A 26,340-nucleotide genomic window follows, 5' to 3' on the forward strand; every position below is an offset into this window, starting at 1 on the left:
CTCTTGCCAGCAATTGGCCTAGGTGTAGGCACGTAACCAAGCTCTGACCAATGAAACATGAGAAGTCTACTGAGAAGCTTCTCTTTGCTGATAAAACAATAGAGAGAGCCTCAGGTAGAGAAAGTCTTTTTGTTTCCCTGACTTCCTGCTTGGAATGGAGGGCTTGATGCTTGGAGCAGTGTCAAGCCTTTTCCCCTGTGAAGTAAAGGCCAAAAATAATCTTAGAGACACAACTCCGACTCTGACCTCATTGAGCTGCTAAAACAACTTCTTGTTATGTGATATATTTAAATTACCTTTATCATTTAAGCCACTATTAGTTAGGCATTTTGTTGCTTGCAACTGAATGCATTGTAAATGATATACCATTTAACTCTGTTTTCTAGGTGGACCATTAAGGAAAACTTAACCCTCCCCATGTCTGCCTTTAAAACTATGTGTTTACATACGGTGGCAGCATCAGTCATCTTACTGAACAACTTTTTAAATGAAGTCAAGTGTTAAGAAGTCCCCCAGGGCTTCCCTGGTGGTGCAGTGGCTAAGAATCTGCTGCTAAAGCAGGGGACATGGGTTCGAGCCCTGGTCCGGGAAGAGCCCACCATGCCGCGGAGCAACTAACCGTGTGTCACAACTGCTGAGCCTGCGCTCTACAGCCTGGGAGCCACAACTACTGAGCCCACATGCCACAACTACTGAAGCCTGTACGCCTAGAGCCCATGCTCCACAGCAAGAGAAGCCAACGCAACGAGAAGCCTGCACACCACAACGAAGACCCAACGTAGCCAAAAACAAAAAACAAAAGTCCCCCAATGGTAGTTATATATCTTTGGATGCTCAATTCCCATTGAGTTGACTGAACAAGGCCTTTACCTCCCCTATGCAGTGTACTGAGTGCATTGCTGGGTTCTTATCACCCAAATATTACAGTACTTGATTGATTATCTCCCTCCCTTTCCCCTATCTTGGCCATGCAGTGAAGTGTCTTGACCACAGCTTGCTAGCTATGTAGAAATAAACAGAAGGTAAAAAAACAAAACCAAAAACCTAAAATTCCCAGCTGTGAAGTAAGAGGAAAGCCCCAGCATGGAGCTGATTTCAAGAGAAAATGAAAGGAATAGAATCAGAAGCCATATTTCCCATGGACATTGCTAATTAAAAATGGTGGCTTAATCACACAGTCTCCAGTTTAGATTGTAACTACCACATGACTTTTTTTACTGTGGCCTTGCATCTGATAAGGAAATTAGAAATCCGAATATAATGTTGTCAAGGGACAAATTAAAAATATTATTTGGGGGTCATTGGGTTGGGGGAAGTAGTTGACATAAGGCCTAAACATTTTACAACTTCCCTAAGGCACATCTACGAAAAGTGTTAACATGCCTGATGATACGTAAGACTAAGACCTAAAGCACTTAAATGAGCATGAGCTCACAAGCAGGGGAGTCTGGTGGAACTGCAGCTGGAAATCAGATGTTCCATACTGAGGAAACTTCAAGAAACACAGCCACAGACTCCCAAATGCAGATGCGGGTCAACCACTGCATCTGCCATGAAACAGGCCATGATACAGCAGAAACTAACACACCACTGTAAAGCAATTATACTCCAATAAAGATGTTTAAAAAAAAAAAAAAAGAAACAGGCCAGTAGTTTACGTTTCAAAAGGCCTCATGAAGTGAAATTCATTCCCTTGGTGAATCTACTGGCTTCCAAGGGCTGACCCCTCAGTCTTAGAGGCTCAGAAAACTGACTTTTCTAGCACAGAAAAATCAGTTCCTTCTTCAAATGTGGAACTGTATTACTAAAGCTCATGAGACTTGTTATAAAGCTGGAATGTCAACTTATTAATGCAAAGTGATAAATGACTGGCATGGGAACTTTTAAAAGTTCTCCCAATTAATCCAGCCTCTTTGTAGAGCTCAACTTATAAGGGGGCCAAATCAATTTTATCTTGAAATATAATGGATTCAAAAGGCACTGGATTTGTAGGAGCATCACAAGAGATAACCTGATCCAGGCAATGCACCTTGACAATAGACCAAAGTCAACTAACTTTACTTCCTTCAACCATCTCCACAAGGGATGCCCTTGCCAATGGGAACAGAATTCTTCATGTTGGTTGGCAGTGCCACTTTTCCCTGGATGTCCACTGCTAAAAATTGCCTCCAAGATTGTCTTTTCCTTTCTCTCTGCTTTTGTGAACATATTAAAATCCTTTTTGAGCAACACGTTTTTCATTAGATATGTTTATTCATTCTACCAGATTGCTGAGATGTCTTGTAGCCTAGAAGCCATTTCTACTTTTCCAATTGTTAAGACCCATTATGCATTGTTTTTAGGGCTTAAATCTCAGAATGTAATCCTGTTACCCTCTTTACCAGGCTCTTGGCTAATGTTCCACAAAAGCTTCCAAGTGGTTTCTATAAACTTCTCATTAGACCTTGAGTTCCACATTGGATCAGTAACATATGACCAACATGATTCTATTTCTACCTGTTCATTCACTCATGCCTTTCTTCCTTGCTTCACTCATTCATTTATTCAATATATACTCATTGGGTAGCTGCTAGATATCAGGTATTGTTCTAGGCACTAGGCATACAGCAGGAGACAAAACAAAAACTCTTATCTTCATGGAGTTTCTGTTCTATTAGGAGGAGACAGACAGTACACAAATACTTGTGATATGTGAAATGGTGAGGAGCAGTATGGAGAAAAATAAAGTAGGGAAATATATAGAGATTTTTGAGGGTAGAGTATGCAGTTTCTAAAATGTGGTATTGGAAACCCTCATTAAAAAGATAACAAGCCATGAGGAAATCTAAGGAAAGAGAGTTCCAGACAAAGGGAGCGGTGTGTGCAGCTGGAGCAGGGTGGGCCAAGGGAGAGAAGCAGGAGGTGAGGTCAGAGAGCTAATGCTGAGCCTGGGTCAAGTAGAACCCACACCTGCGTCTATCCACTACCAGATACATGGATGAAATTAAAACATACCATTGATGGAAATGTTCTCATTCCTCTGGTCCACGTAAACAGGTGGGCTCTAGATCTTCAAATATTGTATTAGACAAACTAAAGGTACAAGCTGTCCCCATGTTCATTCAACCAATATGGCTGAGCTCCTAGCATGTGTCAGCCCTTGGGCTAGGCCTGGATTATACCTTGGTGGAGATGAGCTTGTAATCTAATGGGGTAGACAGACCTCAAGCAAATAACTACTTGATCTCAATCAAGATAACGGCTCTGCCAAGAAAGAAACTATGGATGCCTCAAAAGATATAGTCTAGTTTGGGAGGCAAGGAGAAGGCTTTTTAGGAGAACAAACATTTAAGGGAGACCCAAAGAAGAGAAGTTAATGAGGAAAAGGAAGAAAAAGCAGCAAGGGAAGTGAATTGCTCCAAAAAGAGGGAAGGGGGTGCAAAAAGACTGGACAGAAAGAACAGTGTGGGTGGAGGAAGGTGAACGAGAGGAAAGGCAACAGCAGATTGGGCTGGAGGAGTTGGTGGGGGCCAGACAAGCAGGTGAGGGCAGAACATTTGAGTCTGGATCTTATGTCAGCATAGTGGGAAGGCAAGAAAAGTTTTGGATCATCTGTTTATACCTTCAACAGACATTTGTTCAGGGCCTGCTAGGTGCCAGAGCTGTGCTCAGCTCCTGAACATCACACTGTGTAGCTCACAGCCCAGCAGGGAAAGCAGGGAAGTGGCATTAACTGGGCAACTATGGAATCCACAGATTTGAAGCTCTCCACCATCTTAAATGTCTATAGGTCAGTGATATTATATTATTTACCACATTTATGTATTTATAAAGTCAACAGCGGGGGCATTTTTTCTCCATTTTACAGCTGATAAAACTAAGAGAGGCTTAAGGAATTTCCAGAACCACATAGACGGTATATGATAGATTTAGGATTTGTGGCAGACCACATTTTCCAAACTTGGCCATCACAATACATTCTATCCCGCACACTCCCTTTGCTAAGTGACCTTGACCTCCCTCCCATTGGGTGACAGAGACTACATCTCCTTACCTTGAACCTGGGTGGGCCTGTGACTGTGGTGGAAAGAATGGTATGTGATTCTCATTGTGTAGGGGAATATGTGTGTTTCTCCTTTACTACTCACACAGAACACTTCACCTCTGACACTTCTGGTCACCAAATGTGTGTGGGGTTTTCCCCACCAAGCAATTCTCTGTGATATTAGCTAGGTGTCCTCCAATTCAGTTCAATTCTGACACTGTCTACCTGGAATTAGCATCAGATTCCACAGATTAAGGGCTCAGTCCCACAAGACTCAGTCCCCTCAAGCCCCACCCCCCCCAACACACACACATATTTCAGATGCCAATCACAAGTTCCAGTTTGTCACCTGTATTTCTGACTGACTGGTTATAAACAAGCTTCCCACGACCCCCTCCTTGGGTTCCATAATTTGCTAGAATAGCTCACACAACTCAGGGTTTACTGGTTTATTATAAAAGGATATGATAGGGCTTCCCTGGTGGCGCAGTGGTTGAGAATCTGCCTGCCAATGCAGGGGACACGGGTTCGAGCCCTGGTCTGGGAAGATCCCACATGCCACGGAGCAACTAGGCCCGTGTGCCACAACTACTGAGCCTGCGCGTCTGGAGCTTGTGCTCCACAACAAGAGAGGCCGCGATAATGAGAGGCCCGCGCACCGCGATGAAGAGTGGCCCCCACTTGCCACAACCAGAGAAAGCCCTCGCACAGAAACGAAGACCCAACACAGCCATAAATAAATAAATAAAAATTAAAAAAAAAAAAAGGATGTGATAATGGATACAGATGAACATCCAGATGGAAGAGATACATAAACCAAGGTATGTGAGAAGGAGCAAAGAGCTTCCACTATTCCAGCACCACCACGTGTTCAGCAACTGAGACGCTCCCCGAACCCTAATACCTTTCGGATTTTTATGGAGGCTTCATCATGCAGGCATGATTGATCACTAAGTCAATTTCCAGCCCTTCTCCCCTCCCTAGGGGATACAGGGTAGGGCTGAAATTTCCAAGCTTCTAATCATGGCTTGGTCTTTCTGGTGACCACCCCCAATCCAGGAGCCTACCAAGCATTGCCTCATTAGAAAAAAAGACACTTCTATCACCCAGGAAATTTCAAGAAATTTAGGAGCTCTGTGTCAGGAACCAGTGTTAGAAGACCAAACATTAAAACAAAAGATGCTCCGAGTGTTCTTATCACTTTGGAAATTACAAGGGTTCTAGGAGCTCTGTGCCAGGAGCCAGGGGCAGAGACCAATGTGTGTGTGTGTGTGTGTGTGTGTGTGTGTGTGTGTGTGTGTGTGTACAGATGCCGACAGCCAGCATCAACCCCAAGATACCTGCTTGAGTGAGCCTTCAGACGACCCCAGATGTGGAGTCACTTCCAGTTTTCAAGCCTTCCCTGATAAGGTCCCAGATATCATGGAGTAGAGAAGAACCAACCCTGCTGAGCCTGGTCCAGATTCCTGCTCCACAGAACGTGTGAGCATAATAAACTAGGGGAGCTTTTACACCATGTGGATTGGGTAGTCTGGTGCACAGCTATAGTAACTAGAACAGCAACCAAGCTCCTATTTCCTCACTGCAGAGCTCTCGAGCGCATAAAGACAGGCAAGACAGCATAGCAGTTAGGTGCAAGTTCCTGACACAGAGCTCCTAAATTTCTCTTGTGTGATGTTGGAAAGTTAATTACTGCTTCTCAGCCTCCATTTCCATATTTGTAAAATGGGGACAGTATTGAGTTGTTGTGGTGCTAAATCAGCTGACACATATCAAGTCTTAGCACATTACCTGACTCACCAGACATGGTATGAAAAAGTTAGACATTATTATTATGTCTAACACATTCATTTAACAATAAATGAACTTTATACAAACAGACTTTACACAAACTTTCAGGTGACTGAGAGGCAACTCAGTTATTCCCAACACGTTGTCATTGATTAAAACCCTCTAGGAATTTTTTAAAATTTTTCTTTAGGACTACTTTATGTGTCATATTAGAAGATAAGGCTCATTATTTTATAAGCACATATCATTTTTACTCCACTTTGATCATCTACCTTATTGACCAGGCTATTTCAAAAAATGAAACCCATTTTCAGAGTATAAAGGAACAACCTAATAAAGAAATGGGCAGTAGACTTGAAAGAACACTTCACAAAAGAGGATATCCAAGTAGCCCATAAACATATGGAAAAGTGCTCAATCTCACTGTCATCAAGGAAATGCAAGCTGAAACTGTAAGGGAACAATACACACCAACCAAAATGACTGAAATTAATTTAAGAGACTGACAACATGAAGTGTGATGAGGCCACTGAGATGGAGAAAAGCCACCCCTGACAATAGGAAGCCAGCCCATGGTACCCTTCTGTTGAACAAGTTCTCCTGTCACACCGGACAAAAACAAGACCACTCTGTAGTCATATCGGAACAGAGACAAAATTAGGAACACTGTACAAGTCACAAAATGACCAAACACCCCATATCTAGGCTGTTATGGGCTGAACTGTGTCTCCACTAGAGACATGGTAAAATCCTACTCCCTGGTACCTGTGAATATGACCTCATTTGGAAATAGGGTCTTTGCAGGTATAATCAAGTTAAGAAGAGGTCATTAGTATGGGCCTAATCCAATATGACGGGCATCCTTATAAGAAATGGACTAGAGACAGAGACAGACACACAGGGAGAACACCGTGTGACGGTGGAGGCAGAGGGTGGAGTGATGCCCCACAAGCCAAGGAGTGCCACCTTGATTTTGGACTTTTCGCCCCCAGAACTGTGAGAAAATAAATTCTTATTGCTTTAAACCACCCAGTTTGTGATACTTTATTACAGCAGCCCTAGAAATCTAATATATCAGCTAATGAGGGAACTCTGCTTCTTTACAAATTCCGGTTTAACCCCACTCCATTCTTCCTGTTTTCTGGATAAAAATGGCTGAGAAACCCAACTACAGAATTAACCCCACTTCCTGACAGCATCCAATCAAGAGCAAAGCCCAGATTCCTTGAACCCTCCCTAAAATCACCTAACAGAATCCCAAATCTTACAAAAAGTCTTCATAACACATTTTTTCCTGAGACACTCCACAATCCCCATGGTGTGCATTCTCCTTGTTGCAACAAACCAATGAACCTAATTTTGTCTGACTACAGGTGTATTCCTGGTGATCTTTCGCTGCAGGGCATTGACAATGTGAATTGATATAACTACTATGAAAAGTTTTTGGTAATATCTACCAAAGCTGAAAATATACATGTCCAGTGACCCCAAAATTTTAATCCTAGGTATAAACTCAGCAGAAATAAATACCTATGTGCACCCCCAAAAATGTACAAAAATGTTCATAGTAGTATTATTCACACACACACAAAAAAACTGGAAACAACCCAAAGTTCATCAATAATAGAAAAAATGAAGTAAATTATGGTGATTGTAATTCTATTACAATACAATTCTATACAACAATGAAAGGGGATGAATTTATATAGATAAATTTCCCAAAACTGATACTGAGTAAAAAAAAGCTAGACATGAAATGATTTCATGATATGAATATGATTTCAATATTAGTTTCAAAAAACAGATGAAATTGATTTATGTAGCAGAAGCCAGAATAATGGTTACCTAGAGAAGACGTGTAGAGAGGCTGCTGCGAAGCTGATAATGGGTAATCTTTTTTATCTGAGTGGTGTTTACATCAGTATGTTTAATTTGGGATAATCCATAAAGCTGTATACTTATAAATTATGCAATTGTCAGGATGGATATTAATTTCAATTAATACGGTTGATTTAAAAATTATTTATTCACACATTGATTTTTTTTTATAAATTGAGATAAACTGAATTATTATACAAGGTATTCACTTAATAGACTTTACTGAGCACCTACTATGTGCCAGGCACCATGAAAACACAGAGCTCACATGCAATGCATGGCCCTCCCTTCATGTATCTTTCCTTTACAGTCAAATGGGGGACAGTATATAAAAATAAATGCACAGTAAATGAGGCAGAGAAGAAAAAAATGGAAAACGAAAGGAAGAGAGAAGAAATTCTTAGAGAAGCCTCTAAGAAATTCTTAGAGGAGCCTCAACATCGTACAAGTTCATGTATCTTGCATGTGAAAGGAAATATTAAAATGATATATTTGACTATCACAAACAGATATACTGAAACACATTGCATTGATAATAAATTGCAATGTGCTTCATAAAATGTTGATGTGGCTATATGTAATACATTTTCATCTCAAAATTTATCGCTAAATTATTTAACAGTTTAAAACTGTATATATAGATCACAATTTTGTCAAAGTGGCAAAAAATGTTTCTATTTAAAAAATTAATTTCTTTGGATAATTTTTTCTTTCTTGATTTTTAGAATATTAAAATATAACTACCTGGGTATGGGGGGGTGGAGCATGGGGAGTAATTATCTTCCATGCTTCTATTTTTAACCATATCATCCATTCACTTAGACATCTCCTCCACCTACTCTTCCCCTACAGCTCACTTACTCATGCATCGAAGTCCAGCCAACCTAGACTCACACTGTGACTCCACCAGAGCTATGTGATAAGTTAGGCAGAGAATTAGGAAAGAAAAATCACCCAGAAAATTTTAGTTCAACAGTTAAGAGCTCAAGCTCCAGAGATCAAGTGTCTGGTTTTAACCTTCAGCTCTGCCACCTGTTGTGTGACCTCAGACAAGTCCTTAATCTGTCTGTTCCCCAGTTTCCTCCTCTGCAAAATGGGGATAATAAAAATAGCGCAGTCCTCATAGGGTTATGGTATTAAATGGAAAAAAATACATGAAAAGCGTAGCATAGTGCTTGGCACATCACGGGTTCTTTCCCTCTTCACACAACCTCTGCTATTGGAAAACACACCTCCTTCTCTCGCTCCCAAGCCTCAGTCCATGCCATCTGGAGGCGAGCAAATTCTTCTGTCCAACGTTGCAATGGAAACCTTGAGCATTTTAGTCAAGCACCATACAGTTGCAAATAACAGAATCCTAAGTTAATACAATTTAAACAAAAGGGGTATTTAGTGGCTCTTGTAGCTGTGAAGTCTAGGGGTAAAGGCCAGGATTAAGGGACTCAACAGGCCAGCAGGACACTCTCTTTCTGTGTGGTTCTCTCTGTCTGTCTGTCTCTATATTTGTGTATACCTCTGTCAACCTCATTTTCCTGCATGCTCCCTCCATGTTCCATCAAAGATGGCCATCACCAACTCTAGATTTACCTGTTTACCAATGCCAGAGAAAAGAGAGTGTCTTTTTTCCAACCGTTTCATCAAAAGTCGCAGGAGTGTCTCTGATTGGACCATAGTGGGTCACATGCTTATGCTTGAACCAATCATTGTGGCAAGGGGAATGGAATGACCCTTGGAGCTTAGATGGTGAATTCATCCCCAACCCAGGAAGATGAATACAAATTAGAGCAGAAGTGCTTCCCCAAAGGAAACTGAAATTACTAAACTGCCTACACCAGGTGACTTTTCCCAAGAAACAGTTGACATCTCTGGCCTATTCCCCAAAGTCATTTCTATAATAGGAATTTTTCAAGGAAGAGTTCACACTGATTAAGTGGAATCACAGATATAGGACAGTAGAACTGGGAAATGATTGCGTGCAACCCCCTCATCTTACAGATGAGAAAACTGAACCTCTGAGAGGGGAAGGGACTCACCTGAGACCATAGAGTTGATTAGTGACAGGGACAGGAAAAAAACAAAATCTCTGGGTACCTGGTCCACTGTATTGTTTTCTCAGTTTTTATTTTTCCCACATTCAAATATATGTGGTTAATATCTGCCTGCATCATTTCTTTTAGAAGAGGAGTCCCTCTTGATATGAACAGAAACTACAGGTGATGCCGAACAATGACTACAATTGAATAATGCTTGTATACCCTCTATCAGGGATGAACATCCCATATAGATGCCTAATACACACCCCTCAATGCCCAGTGTAAAGCACTCATAGACTTCAACAAGGACTGTGACAAGGGAAAGATGAGACTTCAGTGAAGTTCTTTGGTTACTATCATATTCTAATTGAAGAGCAAGATGATCTGCCTTTGTGAGCATCATGAGGGTAGCAAAGGGGGATTCTTCGAACTTTTCATTCTTTGCCCTGTCTGGCCAATGGTATCATGAAACCTCCTGAAATAGAAAGGGACTTCAGTTTCTTATCTGGCTATGCTTAGGATGGGATGGACTCCAGGCAATCTTGGAGTTAGAGCTTATTCACACTTAACTTATATGAATTCAACAATTTGCACTCAACACAGAAAGGGGAAAAATTAAGCAGTGTGGATGATCTTGTAGTTTTTCACTGAAAAAACATCTGCTCCAAACTGACTGTGTAAGGAGAGGTATAAATCTGTACGTAACACCTTTATCCAGAGCTCAACCCAAGACAACACAATCAGATTTAATGCTGGCAGAAAAACTGTCTGGGTTGGACTTATCAAGAAATAAGACGGTTAGTCTCCAAAGGAATTTGGAGGTAATTTTGGCTATGTAAGGTATTCACCTTAAGTGCTGACTCTAGTAACTCCACCTACGATTCAACGGCACTGTATATAATGAACAGCACAGAGAAAAGGTCACAAACAGCATAATTAGCTGATAATAAAAATAGCTAACACTTTATAGGACTGTTCTAAGCATTTTTACCTCTATTAACTCACTTAATCCTTAAAAACAACCCTAAGAGGTGAGAAGGCAGAAGTCTTTATAGATGAAGGAAATATGACCTGCCCAAGGTCACACAGCTAATAAGTGGCAGAAACCAGGGTATTAAGATATAAATGTGTGTTGTGTTCTCCCTACTGCAGGTTAGGTTTCTCTTTGCAAGCTCAGAAAGGTAACTGGGTCTTTGTATAACATTGTCTTGGGTGTGTTTTTGTGGGCCAGAGACAAAAGCAGGCTTGCCAGGCAGGGAAGATAATGTCTTTCCTAGCTATTTTTTTTCAAAAGCTTTGCCTCTCTGAGGGATGTTATGGTGGGTTATACCATACTGAGAGAAGAAAAGTTGCTTGGACCTTTACAAGTAACTTGAATTGAGGACAGGTGAATATTCATCCAACAAGATGACAAGGACAAAGTCCTTCAGGGTTTCCATAAAGGCTGGTCCATGCCTGGTAGATGTCAGTGGCTGGAGTGGTAATTGAACAGTTAGAGCTTTAGCCCTGAGAACCACAGTGCCAACCAAACTTGCAACAGAAGCCTAGGAATTTTGCCTTCAAGTAACATCAGGGCTGGGACAAAGAGTCTGGAAGTCGTAACCTGTGTAGGCCAGAGACAAATGGACCTTTCCCTGAAAACGCTGTCTTGCAAGGACATCCTGAGCCTTCGTATGACCCTACAGGGGAAAGGCTGGGAGTGGAAGAAGCTCAGGTAAAGACAAAGATTGAATTTTCAGCTATTACAGATTAAACATGATTTGGATAACTCAAAGAATGTGACATTTCTTGCCCCATGGTGTTGTGGAATAAAATGCATCCCTGCTACATAGATAAGGAGCAAATTCCTGAGAGATGGGACTAGAGTTAACCTTGCTAAGAAAGCGGTAGAAAGAAGGTCCTGGGGAGATGAAGGAGGTGATGAAACAAATTAGGCCTCCACATAGATAACATTCCCGAACAAGACAAGATAAGGGAACAAAGGCATATCCTTGGCTGACTAGAGATAGGAGAACAAAGAAGAGACCACTTTGGGTTGCCTCCAGAGAGAATGATGGGCAGGGAGGGGAGTTAACATGATGGAAGGGAGCGAGGAGGAAACTGGGGGGAAAAGTGCTTAAGCACGTGTAATCAGTGTGCTGCTTTAAATCTGCCTGCTTTGTATGGCTTTTTCGCCACCACTGGTGGACTGATAGAAAAGACAGGATTGCAGGTAGATGGGGAGTTTGGTTTCATGACCTCTTTCAACACCAAGGTGACTTCATCTCTCCAGATAAAGACGGCGATTCTGTCTATGACACGTAACTGGTGTCATAATATGCATGATGCATGTGGGGTGGAAGGGCAAGAGAAGGATTGGTAGAGAAGATGAGTGAGGCAGAACTGGCAGGCCAGGGAGCCAATGGGCTCAGGTGGCCTAGCATCCCAAGGACAGAACCAGGGCCCATTCTACTACGATTTCATCAGGATATAGCAGGGGATGCCAGTTTTGAGATCAGAGAACAGAAGTGTAGAGACTCCAGGCTGACCTGACTCCCAGTCCTAAAGTTAACTGGTAGGAGAAATTGACCACAGTGGATGGAGGAGGGGAAAGGAACAGAGTCTAGACTGTCCATGAAATCAACAGAGAAGGAAACAAGAAGGGAGCTGGCCCTCAGAGGCCCCCCAGTGCCCAGAGCTGATGCAGGCTCTACTGGAAACAGTCTCGTGGGCAACATCACCTAATTCTAAGCCCATCTGTGTTTTAACAGGAGAGGGGTTAGTGGTGATGGTGAGCAGTTCCATTAAGCCTGAGCTCAGGATCAGTGTTCCTGAATTCAAATCTCTGCTCCACCACTTACAACCTGCCTGTGAAATCTTAGACTAGTTAACCTCTACCTACCTCACTTATCTCTTGTATGATTGAAGATAACTAATACTACCTGATTTATAGAGTTATTATTTAGACTAATTAAACCAATTCAAGTAAAGCCCTTAATATTCAGGGTAACCCTACACTCCAGTTTGTCTGAGTCAGTACAGTTCATGCCTTTACCAAATATAATTATTAGTAGAGCTCCCTTTTACTCTGAAAAGTGTCCTCATTTGATTTCTGTTTCTGGCCAAGATGGAATAACATGGAACAGAGTTACCATTCTGCCTGAAACAACTTTTTAAAGTGAACAAAGTATATATAACAATGATTCTTAAGCTATTGGATATCAGGGGAAAAGATAATGATTCCCTGAGAGATTAGCCCACTGCCTGCCTTAGCCTACTGCCTGGAGAAAGTTTCCAGGTCTCAATGTAGGTAAGGGAGATGGAGCTGAAAGTCCATGAAAGCCAAGGCAGCTAAAGTTCTCAGAGCCCAGTGCCAGAGAAAAGGATGCACAGAGAGAGAACTCAGCTGCATAGGGTCGACCTAGAGAACCAATCAACACATGAGTGAGGAAACTTCCCCAAGTGCAGGGAGAGAAACACCCAAAAGGATTAGAACAATACTCTGTATTAGTGGCTTCTCCCAACAGCCCAAATGAAAATCTCATAATGCATGGGACATTGGTTAGATTACTAAGAAGGGTCTCGCTTGAGTAGTAGGAAAAAAATTAATCCTAGATTAAAGGCTGCTATGGTCCTACCTAGCAAAGTTTAAAAGCAAGACCCACATGGATTAAGTTTTTTCCTAGAAATTTACCACGTTCTAGAAAAAGTCTCAAAAACATTTATAGGAATACAAAATACTGTCAACCTAGAATTCTTTATACTCAGCAAAAGTATCTTTTGAAAACAAAGGCCAAACAAAGACTTTTTTAGACATGCAAAATCTGAAAGAATTTATAATCAACAGACCTGTACTACAAGAAACATTAAAGAAGGTCATTTAACCAAAAGTAAAATTATTCCAGATATAAACCTGGACTGGGAAAAAGTAATTTAAAAAATCAAAAATTGTAACTGCCTGAGAAATACGATTTCTTTTCTTATCACTTAATTTTATCATTTAAATATTTATAAAAGATATTAACTGTTTAAAAAAATATATATATATACATACACATACATACATTATAAGTATATGTATGTAATATTATAAAGTTATAAAATTATAAACCCTAAAGCCACCACTAAAATAACACAATGAGACTTCCCTGGTGGTGCAGTGGTTAAGAATCCACCTGCCAATGCAGGGGAAAAGGGTTCGAGCCCTGGTCTGGGAAGATCCCACATGCCACGGAGCAACTAAGCCCATGCACCAAAACTACTGAGCCTGCGCTCTAAAGCCCATGAGCCACAACTACTGAGCCCACATGCCACAACTACTGAAGCCCACGCACCTATAGCCTGTGCTCCGCAACAAAAGAAGCCACCCCAATGAGAAGCCCACACACTGCAACGAAGAGTAGCCCCCACTCATGGCAACTAGAGAAAGCCCACATGTAGCAATGAAGACCCAATGGAGCCAAAAATAAATAAATAAATTTATATTAAAATAAATAAATAAATAAAATAAAATAACACAATGAAGAGTTACAGCTAATAAACCAACAAAGGAGAAAAATGAAATCATAAAAAATATTCAATCCATGGACTTCCCTGGTGGCGCAGTGTTTAAGAATCCGCCTGCCAATGCAGGGGAAACAGGTTCGAGCCCTGGTCTGGGAAGATCCCACATGTCGCGGAGCAACTAAGCCCATGAGCCACAACTACTGAGCCTGCGCTCTACAGCCCACGAGCCACAACTACTGAGCCTGCATGCTGCAACTACTGAAGCCCGCGAGCCTAGAGCCCATGCTCCGCAACAAGGGAAGCCACCGCAATGAGAAGCCCGCACACCGCAACAAAAAGTAGGCCCCCACTTGCCGCAACCAGAGAAAGCCCACATGCAGCAACAAAGACCTAACGCAGCCAAAAATAAAATAAATAAATAAATAAATTTATTTATTTAAAAAAAATTCAATCCAAAAGAAGGTAGAGAAAGAGGAAAAGAAATTTTAAAAGAGACAATAGAAAACAAATAACAGGATGTAGCCCACACAAATGTATTTAAGTCAAACACATCAATAAACAAATTAAATGTAAATGGCCTAAACTCCCCAATTAAAAATCGGAAATTGTCAAATTGGATAAAAAAGTAATACCCAATTACATCTGCCTATAAGAAACTCATTTTAAATATAAAGACAAGATTAAAGGTAAGAAGATGAAACTATATATACTATGTTAATATTAATCAAAATAAAGGTGAGAAAGCTATATTAATATCAGACAATATTAGATTTCAGAGGAAAAATACCAAAATTAAATATTGCCATTTAATAATAATAAAGAGGTCAGTTCAAGAGTATATAACAATTCTAAGTATTTACACTCCTAAACACAAAATACATAAATCCAAAACTGATGGAATTGCAATAAGAAATAGAAAAATTGGTATTTTTGTCAATTTCAACATTCCTCTCTCAATAATTGATAAGCCGTGAAATCAGAAAATCAGTAAGAAGATAGAAGACCTGAACAATGCTATCAACAAATTTAACCTAATTGACATTACTACAACACTCAACAACAGAACATACATTCTTTTCAAGTGCACATAGAATATATACCAAAATAGATCATATTATAGGTTATAAAACAAGATTCAACAAATGTATAAGGATTCAAGTCACACAATGTTCTCTGACCATAATGGGATCAAATTACAAACCAATAATTAGGAAGATATCTAGATAATCTTCCAAATATTTGGAAACTAAATAACACACTTCTAAACAACCCATGAGTCAAGAAATCAAAAGAGTATTCTGATCTCAATGAAAATGAAAACACAATTTATTCAAAAATTTTTGGATGCAAAAAAATTTATTACAGAAATTTATAGCACTAAAAGTACTTGTATTAGAAAATTAGAAAGGTCTCAAATCAATAACTTTGGCTTCCACTATAAGAAAAAGAGGAGAAAATAAAACCTAAAGTAAGTATAAGAAAGTAAATAAACATCATCATGGAAATCAGTGAATTAGAAAACAAAAAACAACACAGAAAAACAATAAAACCAAAACTTGGTTCCTTTATAAGCTCAGTAACATTGCAAACCTGTATCTGCTAATCAGGAACAAAAGAGAAAAGACACATATTTCCAACATTAGAAATAAGACAAGTGATGTCAATACAGATTCTACATATAGTCAAAGGATAATAAGGAATATTGTGAACAATTTTATGCCAATATATTTGACAACTTAGATGAGATAGAAAAATGACTCAAAGACACAAATTTTCCGAGTTTACTTAAGAAAAGCTAGACTACATTAATAGCACTATATCAAACAAAATTGTTGTTAAAACACTCCCACAAAGAAAACTCCAGGTTCAGGTAGCTTCACAGGAAACCCCAACCAAATATTTAAGGAAATAATAATACCAATTCTAGACAAACTCTTCCAGAAAGTTGAAGAGAAGGGAATACTTCTCATCTCATTCTATGAGGCCGCTTATGGTTTAAAAAAAGAGAGAGACAGACATACAAAACCAGAAAACTACAGCCCAGTGTCTCTCATGAATATAGATGAAAAAAATCTTAACAAAATGTGAGCATATTAAATCCAACAAATGTATAAAAAGGATAATACATCATGACCAACTGAGGATTATCCGAGGAAAGGAAGTTTGGTTTAACATTTGAAAACCAGTCAAAGTAATTTATGATAATTAGAATATTTTAAAGGAAAAACCATATACTCATTTCAACTGGTGCAGAAAAAGCATTCAACAAAATCCAACATTCATTCCTGATTTAAAAAAAGAAAGAAAGAAAACCTCTAGGCAAACTAAGAATAGAACTCCTCAACCAGATAAGGAACATCTACAAAAATAATATAGTTAACATAATTCTTAATGGTGAAAGACTAAATATTTTACCCCTAAGTTCAGGAATAAGCAAGAATGTTCATTCTCATCATTTCTATTAAAGATTGTCCTGAAGTTCCAGCCAGTGAACTAAGGCAAGAAAAATAAAGACATTCAGGTTTAAGCAAAGCTACTTTAATCACCAGTGACATGATCATCTATGTAAACATAATTAAATAAATTTTAAATGTTTTTTAAAATCTCATATAACCCCAAAAAAGTCACTGGAACTAATGCAAGAGTTTAACAATAATTCAGCATTCAAGATCAATATACTTAAAAACTGTGTTTCTACATACCAGCAAGAAGTAATCAGAACTTAAAATTTAAAAACAATACTATTTACAATAGCATCAAAAATATGCAGGACATGTACACTGAAAACTACAAAACATTGCTGAGAAATATTAATGGTCTAAGTCAATGGAGAAATATATCATGCTTGTGAATGAAAAGACTCAATATTGTAAAGATATAAAATCTTCTCAAAGTGATATGTAGATTCAACCCATTCCTAATAAAAATCCCAGCAGACTTTTTTTCTGGTGCTAAAATTCATTCAGAAATGCAAAAGACCTAGAATAACCAAAATAGTTTTGAATGAGAAGAAAAAATGTTGTAGGACTTACACTACCTGACTGTAAGACTCCCTGTAGGCAATAATCAAGATAGTTTGGTATCAGTGAGCAAGTAGACAAAGATCAGTGGAAGAGAATAGAGAGCCCAGAAATAGACCCACACATGTATGGACAATTAATTTTTTACAAATATTCAAAGGTGATTCAATTGAGAAAGAATAGTCTTTTCAACAAATAATCATACAAATATACATACATTCATATATACGTATACATACATACACAAATACATGTATATATACGTGTGTATATATATACCTCAACCCATACCTAACTCAACACACAAAAATTAACACAAAAATGAACAGAAAGCATCAAGCCCAGAAGAGTTCACCAGTAAACTCTACTGAACGTTTAAGGAAGCTATTATACCAAGTATCTACAATCTCTTTCAGAGAATACAAGCAGAGGTAATACTTCCTAACTTATCCTACAGGGCCAGCATTACCTTATTACCAAAACCAGTCAAAGAAATTACAAGAGAAAAGAGACCAGTATCTCTCATGAACATAGATACAAAAGTCCTCAACAAAATATTAGCAAATCAAATCCAACAATGTATAAAAAGAATACCATCACGAGCAAGTGAGATTTATCCCAGGTATGCAAGGTTAGTTCATCATCTGAAACTCAATTAATGTAATCCATTACATCAACAAACTAAAAAAGAAAAATCACATGATCGTATCAATATATGCAGAAAAAGCATTTGACAAAATCCAACACCTATTCGTGATAAAAACTTTCAGCAAACTAGGAATAGAGGGAAACTTCCTCAACTTGATAAAGAATAACTACAAAAATTCTACAGCTAACATCATATTTAATGATGAGAAATTTGAAGCCTTCCCACTAAGATAAGATACAAAGCAAAATATCCTCTCTCATCAGTAGTTTTCAACATTGTTCTGGAAGTTTTATTTAATGCAATAAGGCAATTAAAGGAAATAAAAAGTATACAGATTGGGAAGGAAAAAATAAAACTGTCTTTTTTCATAGATGGCATGATTGTCTTGTAGAAAATCCAAAAGAATAGACAAGAAAACTCCTGGCATTACTAAGTGATTATAGTGAGGTTGCAGGACACACGGTTAATATACAAATGTCAATTGCTTTCCTATATACCAACAATTAAAAAGTGGAATTTGAAATAAAAAAACACAGTACCATTGGAGTTCAGGTCTTTTGAGCATGAGCTGCCTATATTCCTTGCTTGACCCTGCAATATATGCTATAATTTCCTTCATCCAAAACAAATAACAACAACAACAGCAACAAACCACAGTATCATGTACATTAGCACCAAGGAAAAAAAAAAAAAAGAAATAATTAGGAATAAATCTAACAAAATATGTACAAGGTCTATATGAGGAAAGCTTTAAAATTCTGATGAAAGAAATCAAAGAACTAAATAAATTGAGAGATATTCCATGTTCATGGATAGAAAGACTCAAAATTCTCAAGATGTCAGTTCTTCACAACTTGAACTATAGATTCAATGCATTCTCAATCAAAATCCCACAAGCTATTCCGTAGATGTTGATTTTAAAGTTTATATGGACAGGTAAAAGATCCAGAGTAGCCAACAAAATACTGAAGGAAAACAACAAAGTTTCAGGACTAACACTACCCAACTTCAAGGCTTACTATAAAGCTAGAGTAATCAAGACAATGTGGTATTGGTGAAAGAATAGACAAATAGATCAATGGAACAGAATAGAGAGCCCAGAAATAGACCCCCATAAATATAGTCAACTGATCTTTGACAAAAGAGCAAAGGCAATTCAATGGAGCAAAGACATTCTCTTCAATAAATAGTGCTGGGGACTTCCCTGGTGGTCCAGTGGCTAAGACTCCATGCTCCCAATGCAGGGGGCCCAGGTTCGATCCCTGGTCAGGGAACTAGATCCCACATGCCGCAACTAAGAGTTAGCATGCTGCAACTAAAAGATCCCGCATGCTGCAACTAAAAAAAAGATCCCACCTGCTACAACTAAGACCTGACGCAGCCAAATAAATAAATACCAAAAAAAAAATTTTTAAGTTTAAAAAAAAATAAAAAATAAATGGTGCTGGAACAACTGAACATCGACATGCAAAAAAAAATGAATCAGACCTTAAACCCTTTACAAAAATTAACCCAAAATGGATCGCAGACCTAAATGTAAATCACAAAACTATAAAAATCCTAGAAGATAACATAGGAAAAAACCTAGATGACCTTGGGTATGATGACGACTATTTAGATAGAAGAGCAAAGGCCCAGTGCATGAAATAAATAACTGATAAGCTAGACTTCATTAAAATTAAAAACTCTGCTCTGTGAAAGACAATGTTAAAAGAATGAGAAGACAAGACACAGACTGGGAGAAAATATTTGCAAACTACACATCTGGTAAAGGACTGTTATCCAAAATATACAAAGAACACTTAAAACTCAACAATAAGAAAACAACCCAATTAAAAAATGGGCCGAAGACCTTAACAGACACCTCACCAAAGAAGATATACAGGTACCAAATAAGCATATGAAAGACACTCCACATCATACATCATCAGGGAAATGCAAATTAGAACAGCAATGAAATATCACTACACAATTATTAGAATGGTCAAAATCCAGAACACTGACAACACCAAATGCTGACGAGGATGTGGAGCAACAGGAATTCTCCCTCATTGCTGGTGGGACTGCAAAATGGTATAGCCACTTTGGAAGACGGTTTGGCAGTTTCCTACAAAACTAAACATTCTATATGATCCAGCAGTTGCACTCCTTGTTACTTACCCAAAGGAGTTGAAAACTTATGTCCACACAAAAACCTGCACATGGATGTTTATAAGCTGCTTTATTCATAATTCCCAAAGCTTGGAGGGAAGCAAGACGTCCCTTAGTAGGTGAATGGATAAATAAACTGTGGTACATCCAGCAATGGAATATTATTCAGTACTAAAAAGAAATGAGCTATTAACCCATGAAAAGACATGAAGGAAGCTTAAATACCTACTTAACTAAAAGAAGCCAACCTGATAAGTCTTCATACAGTATGAATCCAACTTTATTCTGGAAAAAATAAAACTATGGAGACAGTTAAAAAGATCAGTGGTTGCCAGGGGTTAGAGGAGAGTGAGGGATGAATAGGCAGAGCACAGAGGATTCTTAGGGCAGTAAAACTGCTCTGTATCATACCATAATGATGGATACATATCATTACACATTTGCCCAAACCCACAGAATGTACAACACCAAGACGAACTTTTATGCAAACCATGGACTTTGTGTGATTATGATGTGTTAATGCAGGTTCATCAATTATAACAAAGGTACCACTCTGTTAATGGGGGAGGCTATACATGTGTGAGGGCAGGGAGTATATGGGAAATCTCTGGACCTTCCCCTCAGTTTTGCTGTGAACCTAAAACTCTAAAATATAAAGTCTTAATTAAAAAAAAATAAGAAAAAATAGTAGTAGTATAATCCTACCTGCCACGGTCATAAAGGTGCAGAAATGAAGCTAGGTCTGATCTAAAGATAGGCCCTAACAGTAGATCTAGGAGTGGGGAGTTGGAGAGGCAGTACAGTACTAAGATGTGTACTAAGAGCTTGAGTTAGGGGGGTGGACAAAAATAGGTTAAAATCCTAGCTCTGCCATTAACTAGCCATACGACCTTGAACAGGTGCCTAGCCTTCTCTGAGTTCTCAGATTCCTCCTCTATAAAGAGTGGTAGTGCACCTAGGGTAGCTGGGGGAACCAAATGAGATGATGCAGGGAAAGAATGGGAAATCATATCCTGCATACAATAACAACGTGGCAGCTTTTTTAAAAGAAATAGAAAAACATAGCAAAGGTCTGGGCCAGGAGGGGATGCTGAGCAGAGATACTTACTTGGTCACTGGAGGCAAAAGTGAACCCCTAAGGCAGTATGCACTGTAGTGTGACCCTTGAGTACCAGGCTCTCTGCTAAACCTTGAGAGGATTAACAGGCTTGGTTCTGTTTTCAGGATGAAATTGTAATAGGAAAAAAGTGTGAAGACTCTTTTTTTCTTTTTTTTAATAATCTAGCTAAATGTGTTACTCTTCCTAAGCAAGTTGCTAATGGAACCATTCCACTGGCCACAGCATGTACTTAGCAGAACTGTCACAAAGGTTTAGAAACAAGAATATCCCTCTATTGATGAGGATGTCCTGTTCTTGAAAAGTGGAGTGTCTTGGGGACAGACAGTGATGCTAGGGGACAGAAAGTAATCTGATGACAGCAAGGGAGAGACAGACAGAAAACTAGACATATTTGTTTGCATAAAGCAGCAGATGCAAGGCTGAGCTGACCTCTGAAGGTCATGCTCCTCTCAAAGTCCTTTTCTTAGGGGTTGTCTTGCCTGTGGAATACAGGCTGTCGATGTATAATTTTCCAAAGTTAAAAACATAATTCTCATATAAGCAGTGAGTACATGACAAAGTTTTATTTAGCTTATCAATGAAAGAACTAGCAGGGTGACAAAACTGGATACAGAAATTGATACATATAGGGCCCCTCTATATGCTGGATGAAGATTGCTGAATTAGATTCTAAACTACAAGGCAATAAAAGCATAACCATTGGTGTTATTTTTCTACTGCACATAAATCATTTGCATCTCTATCAGATAAAAACAATTTGTACCTCATCAGTTATTAGTAAACAGTCAAACAAAGTTATGTTCCCCTACAGCAGAGGTCAGCAAACTAAGGCCCATGGGCCAAATCTGGTCTGCCTCATGTTTTTGTAAATAAAGTTTTATTGGAATATAGTCACACACATTCATTTATCTATTGCCTATGGCTGCTTTTAAGCTACAACAGCAGAGTTGAATAATTGTGACAGAGACCATATAACCTGTAGAACCTAAATTATTTATTATTTGGCTCTTTACAGAAAAAGTTTGCCAACCCCTGCCCTAAAAAGTCAAATAATCCTTAGGTGGGCTTCTTAGTCAGTACTCTAGCATGACATTGAAAGGATATGCAGGGATCAAATCATTACAATGTACACTTTAAATATCTTATGATTTTATTTGTCTTACTATACCTCAATAAAGCTGAAAAAATAAATAAAATAAAATTCTGCACAGGGAAAAAAACAAAAACAAAAAGAAAGAATATGTTAGAACCCTTTGGCTTTACTGCCAAATATCAGCTAGAAAGACAGACTGATTAATCTATCAGATAGAGAGAGAGAGAGATTTTTTCTTTTAACAAGGCTAATTGCCAAAAACTATAACTGAGGAAATGCATGACTTTCCTTTGGAAAGGGTGTGTGTAGACTGCCTCCATTCCTAATGCAGAATTAACAGAAGGGTTACAAAGATGCTGAGTCAAAGGGTAAAATGTCCTGAAACTCTCCTTTGCCCACAGCTTCATCTTTTTTGTTCAATTTTCTTTTGGTCAGGCCATGCCCACATAGCACTGAGCACTGAATTTGACCCTATCTCTGACTGGGATGGCAGCTACTCCCTGAAAGTCCTGGAGGACACTTGGAGGCTCTCTTTGAGAGTGCCTTAAGTAAATGCAAGGGGGTGGGGGGCAGGGGAACTACAAGGATGTCCATCACAGAATTCATTATTGGCAACAAAGTAGAAATTATCTGAATTTCCAATGACAGAGCGTGCTTAAATAAAAAAGGCTTAAATCAAGTCACACAATGAATACTCTGCAGTCGTTATAAATGGTGATAATGCTACATATTTGTCAATAAGGGAAGACATTCATTATATATTGTTGAAAGAACAAAGCTGGTCCCAAACAGCATACACAGTATGATTTATTGTTTTAAAAGATATAAAGGTATAAAAAAAATGTGGAAGCACAAGCATGAACTTGATAATAGTTACTATCACTGGATAGTGAATTTTTATTTTCTTCTTTGTGATCATCTGGTTTTCTTTATCCTAATTGTGCTATAGTAGGTATGAAGAACTTGTATAATAAATAAAATTAAGGAAAATTTTTAAAGGCTTTCCTCAAAGGAGCTGTGTTATATTAGCTGTTTAGAAACAGTAACATGATTTTGACTCACAATATACGTATCTATGTCAATACAGACTTTTTTATAAGAAGTATGTGTACAAATACTTCCCCTCAAATAATCTAATGCATCTATGTCATTATAAACCATTTTATATGAAGAGTAACTTTCCCAAAGAAGACAGGCTGTCATAGAGGAGCCAAAGAGAGAATGAAAAAAAGATTAGTAGGAGTTTATGTGCAATGCTATGGCAAATACTGAGGGTCTAATGAGCTCGTTGATCCAATTAAGATTCTAATCATTTGACACAAATATAAACCAGTACTTCACATGACAGCATGTAGACTAACCCATATGACCTTATATCTAAAGAATGTGCCATATAAAATGGTGACTTTTTAGGGACAACAAATACTAAAAATGCAATAACATTCTTCTTCCTTTTCTCCCTTCCCCCCTTGTTTTTCAAGTGACATGCTTGACCTGCACCTGGCATCCTGTGTATTGCAATATGTCAGGCACTGTAAGGGTACAAAGAGCATGGACATCAATCCAACACCCCCATTCCAATCTGCTTGGATCTGTTGGCCACATACAATCTGTTCCTGCGGTCAAACAAATTCCAATGAAATCTGAACAACTATTTTACTAGGAATTTTCTGTTTTCACAAAACAACAAATATAAGATGACATGACTAGCACAAGATACATGTTTAATACATCCTTCAACTGCATGAATTGTAAATCTTAAATACAGTAAATGAATGTCTAGGTTTTAGTGAATGGTACTTCAAAATAGGAAAAAAATGGTTTTTTCCCCTCCTTTCTTTGGAATAATAGAGGATAAGTATAGAAGTGACAGTGTCCATCTTTGTTCTTATTTCTTCCCAGGGTAGAGGACATGCGATAAAAGAAAGGACTGCAGAAAGAGGGGAGTTGTGGGAAATGCCTTGTAAATTTTATTAAAATATGAATAGTGACACATTTATCATTTTTCGTATGAGAGCAGCACTGAATAGGATAGACAGAACAAAACAGGCTTGGGTTGGACAAAAGTTCTTAAGGATGAATTTTAGTAGATTCTGATATCTTAGGTAAATTTTTAGGGAGAGGTACCTAAATCAAGAGGTTGTAGAATTTAGATAGACAAAGGAGAAAGAGCTAGAACGCACGCACAATTAAAGGAGGTTTAGACAATTTATATTTTTAAATGCTAGTTGATTTATTCATGTTGCTATGTTAATGCATTTGAAACGAGCATTGACAAGGGAATTGGGAAGGTGCCCAAAGGAATGATTCCACACTGGAAATTCGTGACCAAGAGGGGCCTTTTTTTCAAACTGACATTAGTTTTTCAATGAATTAATTGCAAATTTCAAGAATTATGAGATTTCCTAAGTTATTTGTATTAGGAAATGAACAGGAAAACGTAATTATTTTTTCCCTCAAATAATATTTGAGATCTGAAAAGAAGCTATGAGCTATGTCATATTTCTTGAATCTTTCTGACAGTTTGTAATTACTTTTAATGCTGCTGTTCTCTAAATTATTAATGCTAATCTATCATGACAGGGGTTGAAGAGAACCAGTGATTATATGCCTTTTTACTAGCAAGGCTGGCTTTAAATAAATGTCTTAATCACAAGAAAATAGAAGAGTAGTTACTTTAAAAGAAATAGACTTTACCTTCTTTGGGGTCCCTCCCATCCCTTAAAATAAAATAAATGCACACTGACAACAGTTCAAGCAGGATGACAATCTATGCAATAATTTCTGAAAGTGACATCGTGTGATGACACCTGGTGATTCACAGACTCAAAGAGTTGTAAGGTGTCTTAAAGCTCATCAGCTGCCACTTGCCTTTCAACGCCTGAACCATCTCTATTAATCATGGCCAGTGGCTACCTGTTCTCTGCTTGAATATCTTCAGAATCACAGGAATTCACTCCCTCCAAAGGCATTCCTTTCTTCCTTATTTTGAGTCAAGATCTTGCTTCCTATAAATTCCACCTCCTGATCTTAGCTCTGTGTTTTGGTAGCACATAGAACAGGCAGCTCTTGTCACCCAATACATCCTTGGCAACCCTTCAAATATTTGGATATATCCTCAGTATTCTCTCTGGGTCTTCTCATTTCCAGGCTAAACACTCCAACTTCCTTTAATACGCTCCATGAGATCAGGGGCCCTCTGTTTAATTCATCCATCTCTAGCACCCAACATACCATAGATAATAAATAATACAGTCATCCCCCTTATCCGCAGAGGATATGTTCCAAGAACCCCAGTGGATGCCTAAAGTGGTGGATACTACCAAACCCTACATATACTATGTTTTTTCCTATATATACATACCCATGATAAAGTTTAACTTATAAATTAGTCACAGTGAGAGATTAAAGAAAACTAATAAAAAATAGAACCATTATAACAATATACTGTAATAAAAGTTATGTGAATGTGGTCTTTCTCTCAAAATACCTTATTGTATAAATTTAATGCCTTTTCCATCTTAACTAAGAACTTATCACGCACTGCACTGTGGTCATAAATTTTGCAGTTTGAGATGTGACAGCAAAACTAGCATGAATTTCTTTTTCCTTCTTCACAGTTTCACGGATAGAGGATTCTCTCTTACCATAGATCTTAGTAACCTCAGCATAAGATTTTTTTCTTTCCTTATTAAGTCAACAACTCTCACCCTTTCACTTAAAGGAAGAATTTTATGGCTTCTCTTTGGTATATCCAAATTGCCAGCATCACTAGTCTTGTGCTTTGGGGCCATTATTAAGTAAAATAAGGGTTACTTGAACACAAGCACTGTGATACCACAACAATCGATTTGATAACCTAGAAGGCTACTGAGTGACTAACAGGCGGGATACGCTGAACAAAGGGATGATTCACATCCAGGGCAGTTGGGCGCAAGATTTCATCACACTCCTCAGAACAGAGTGCAATTTAAAACTTATAAATTGTTTCTTTCTGGAATTTTCCATTTAACATTTTCAGAATGTGGTTCACCTCAGGTAACTGAAATCACAGAAATCAAAACTGCAGATAAGGGGGGAGTACTGTAATTGAAAG

Source organism: Eubalaena glacialis, chromosome 18 (genome assembly GCF_028564815.1).
Source record: "Eubalaena glacialis isolate mEubGla1 chromosome 18, mEubGla1.1.hap2.+ XY, whole genome shotgun sequence".
Taxonomy (NCBI): domain Eukaryota; kingdom Metazoa; phylum Chordata; class Mammalia; order Artiodactyla; family Balaenidae; genus Eubalaena; species Eubalaena glacialis.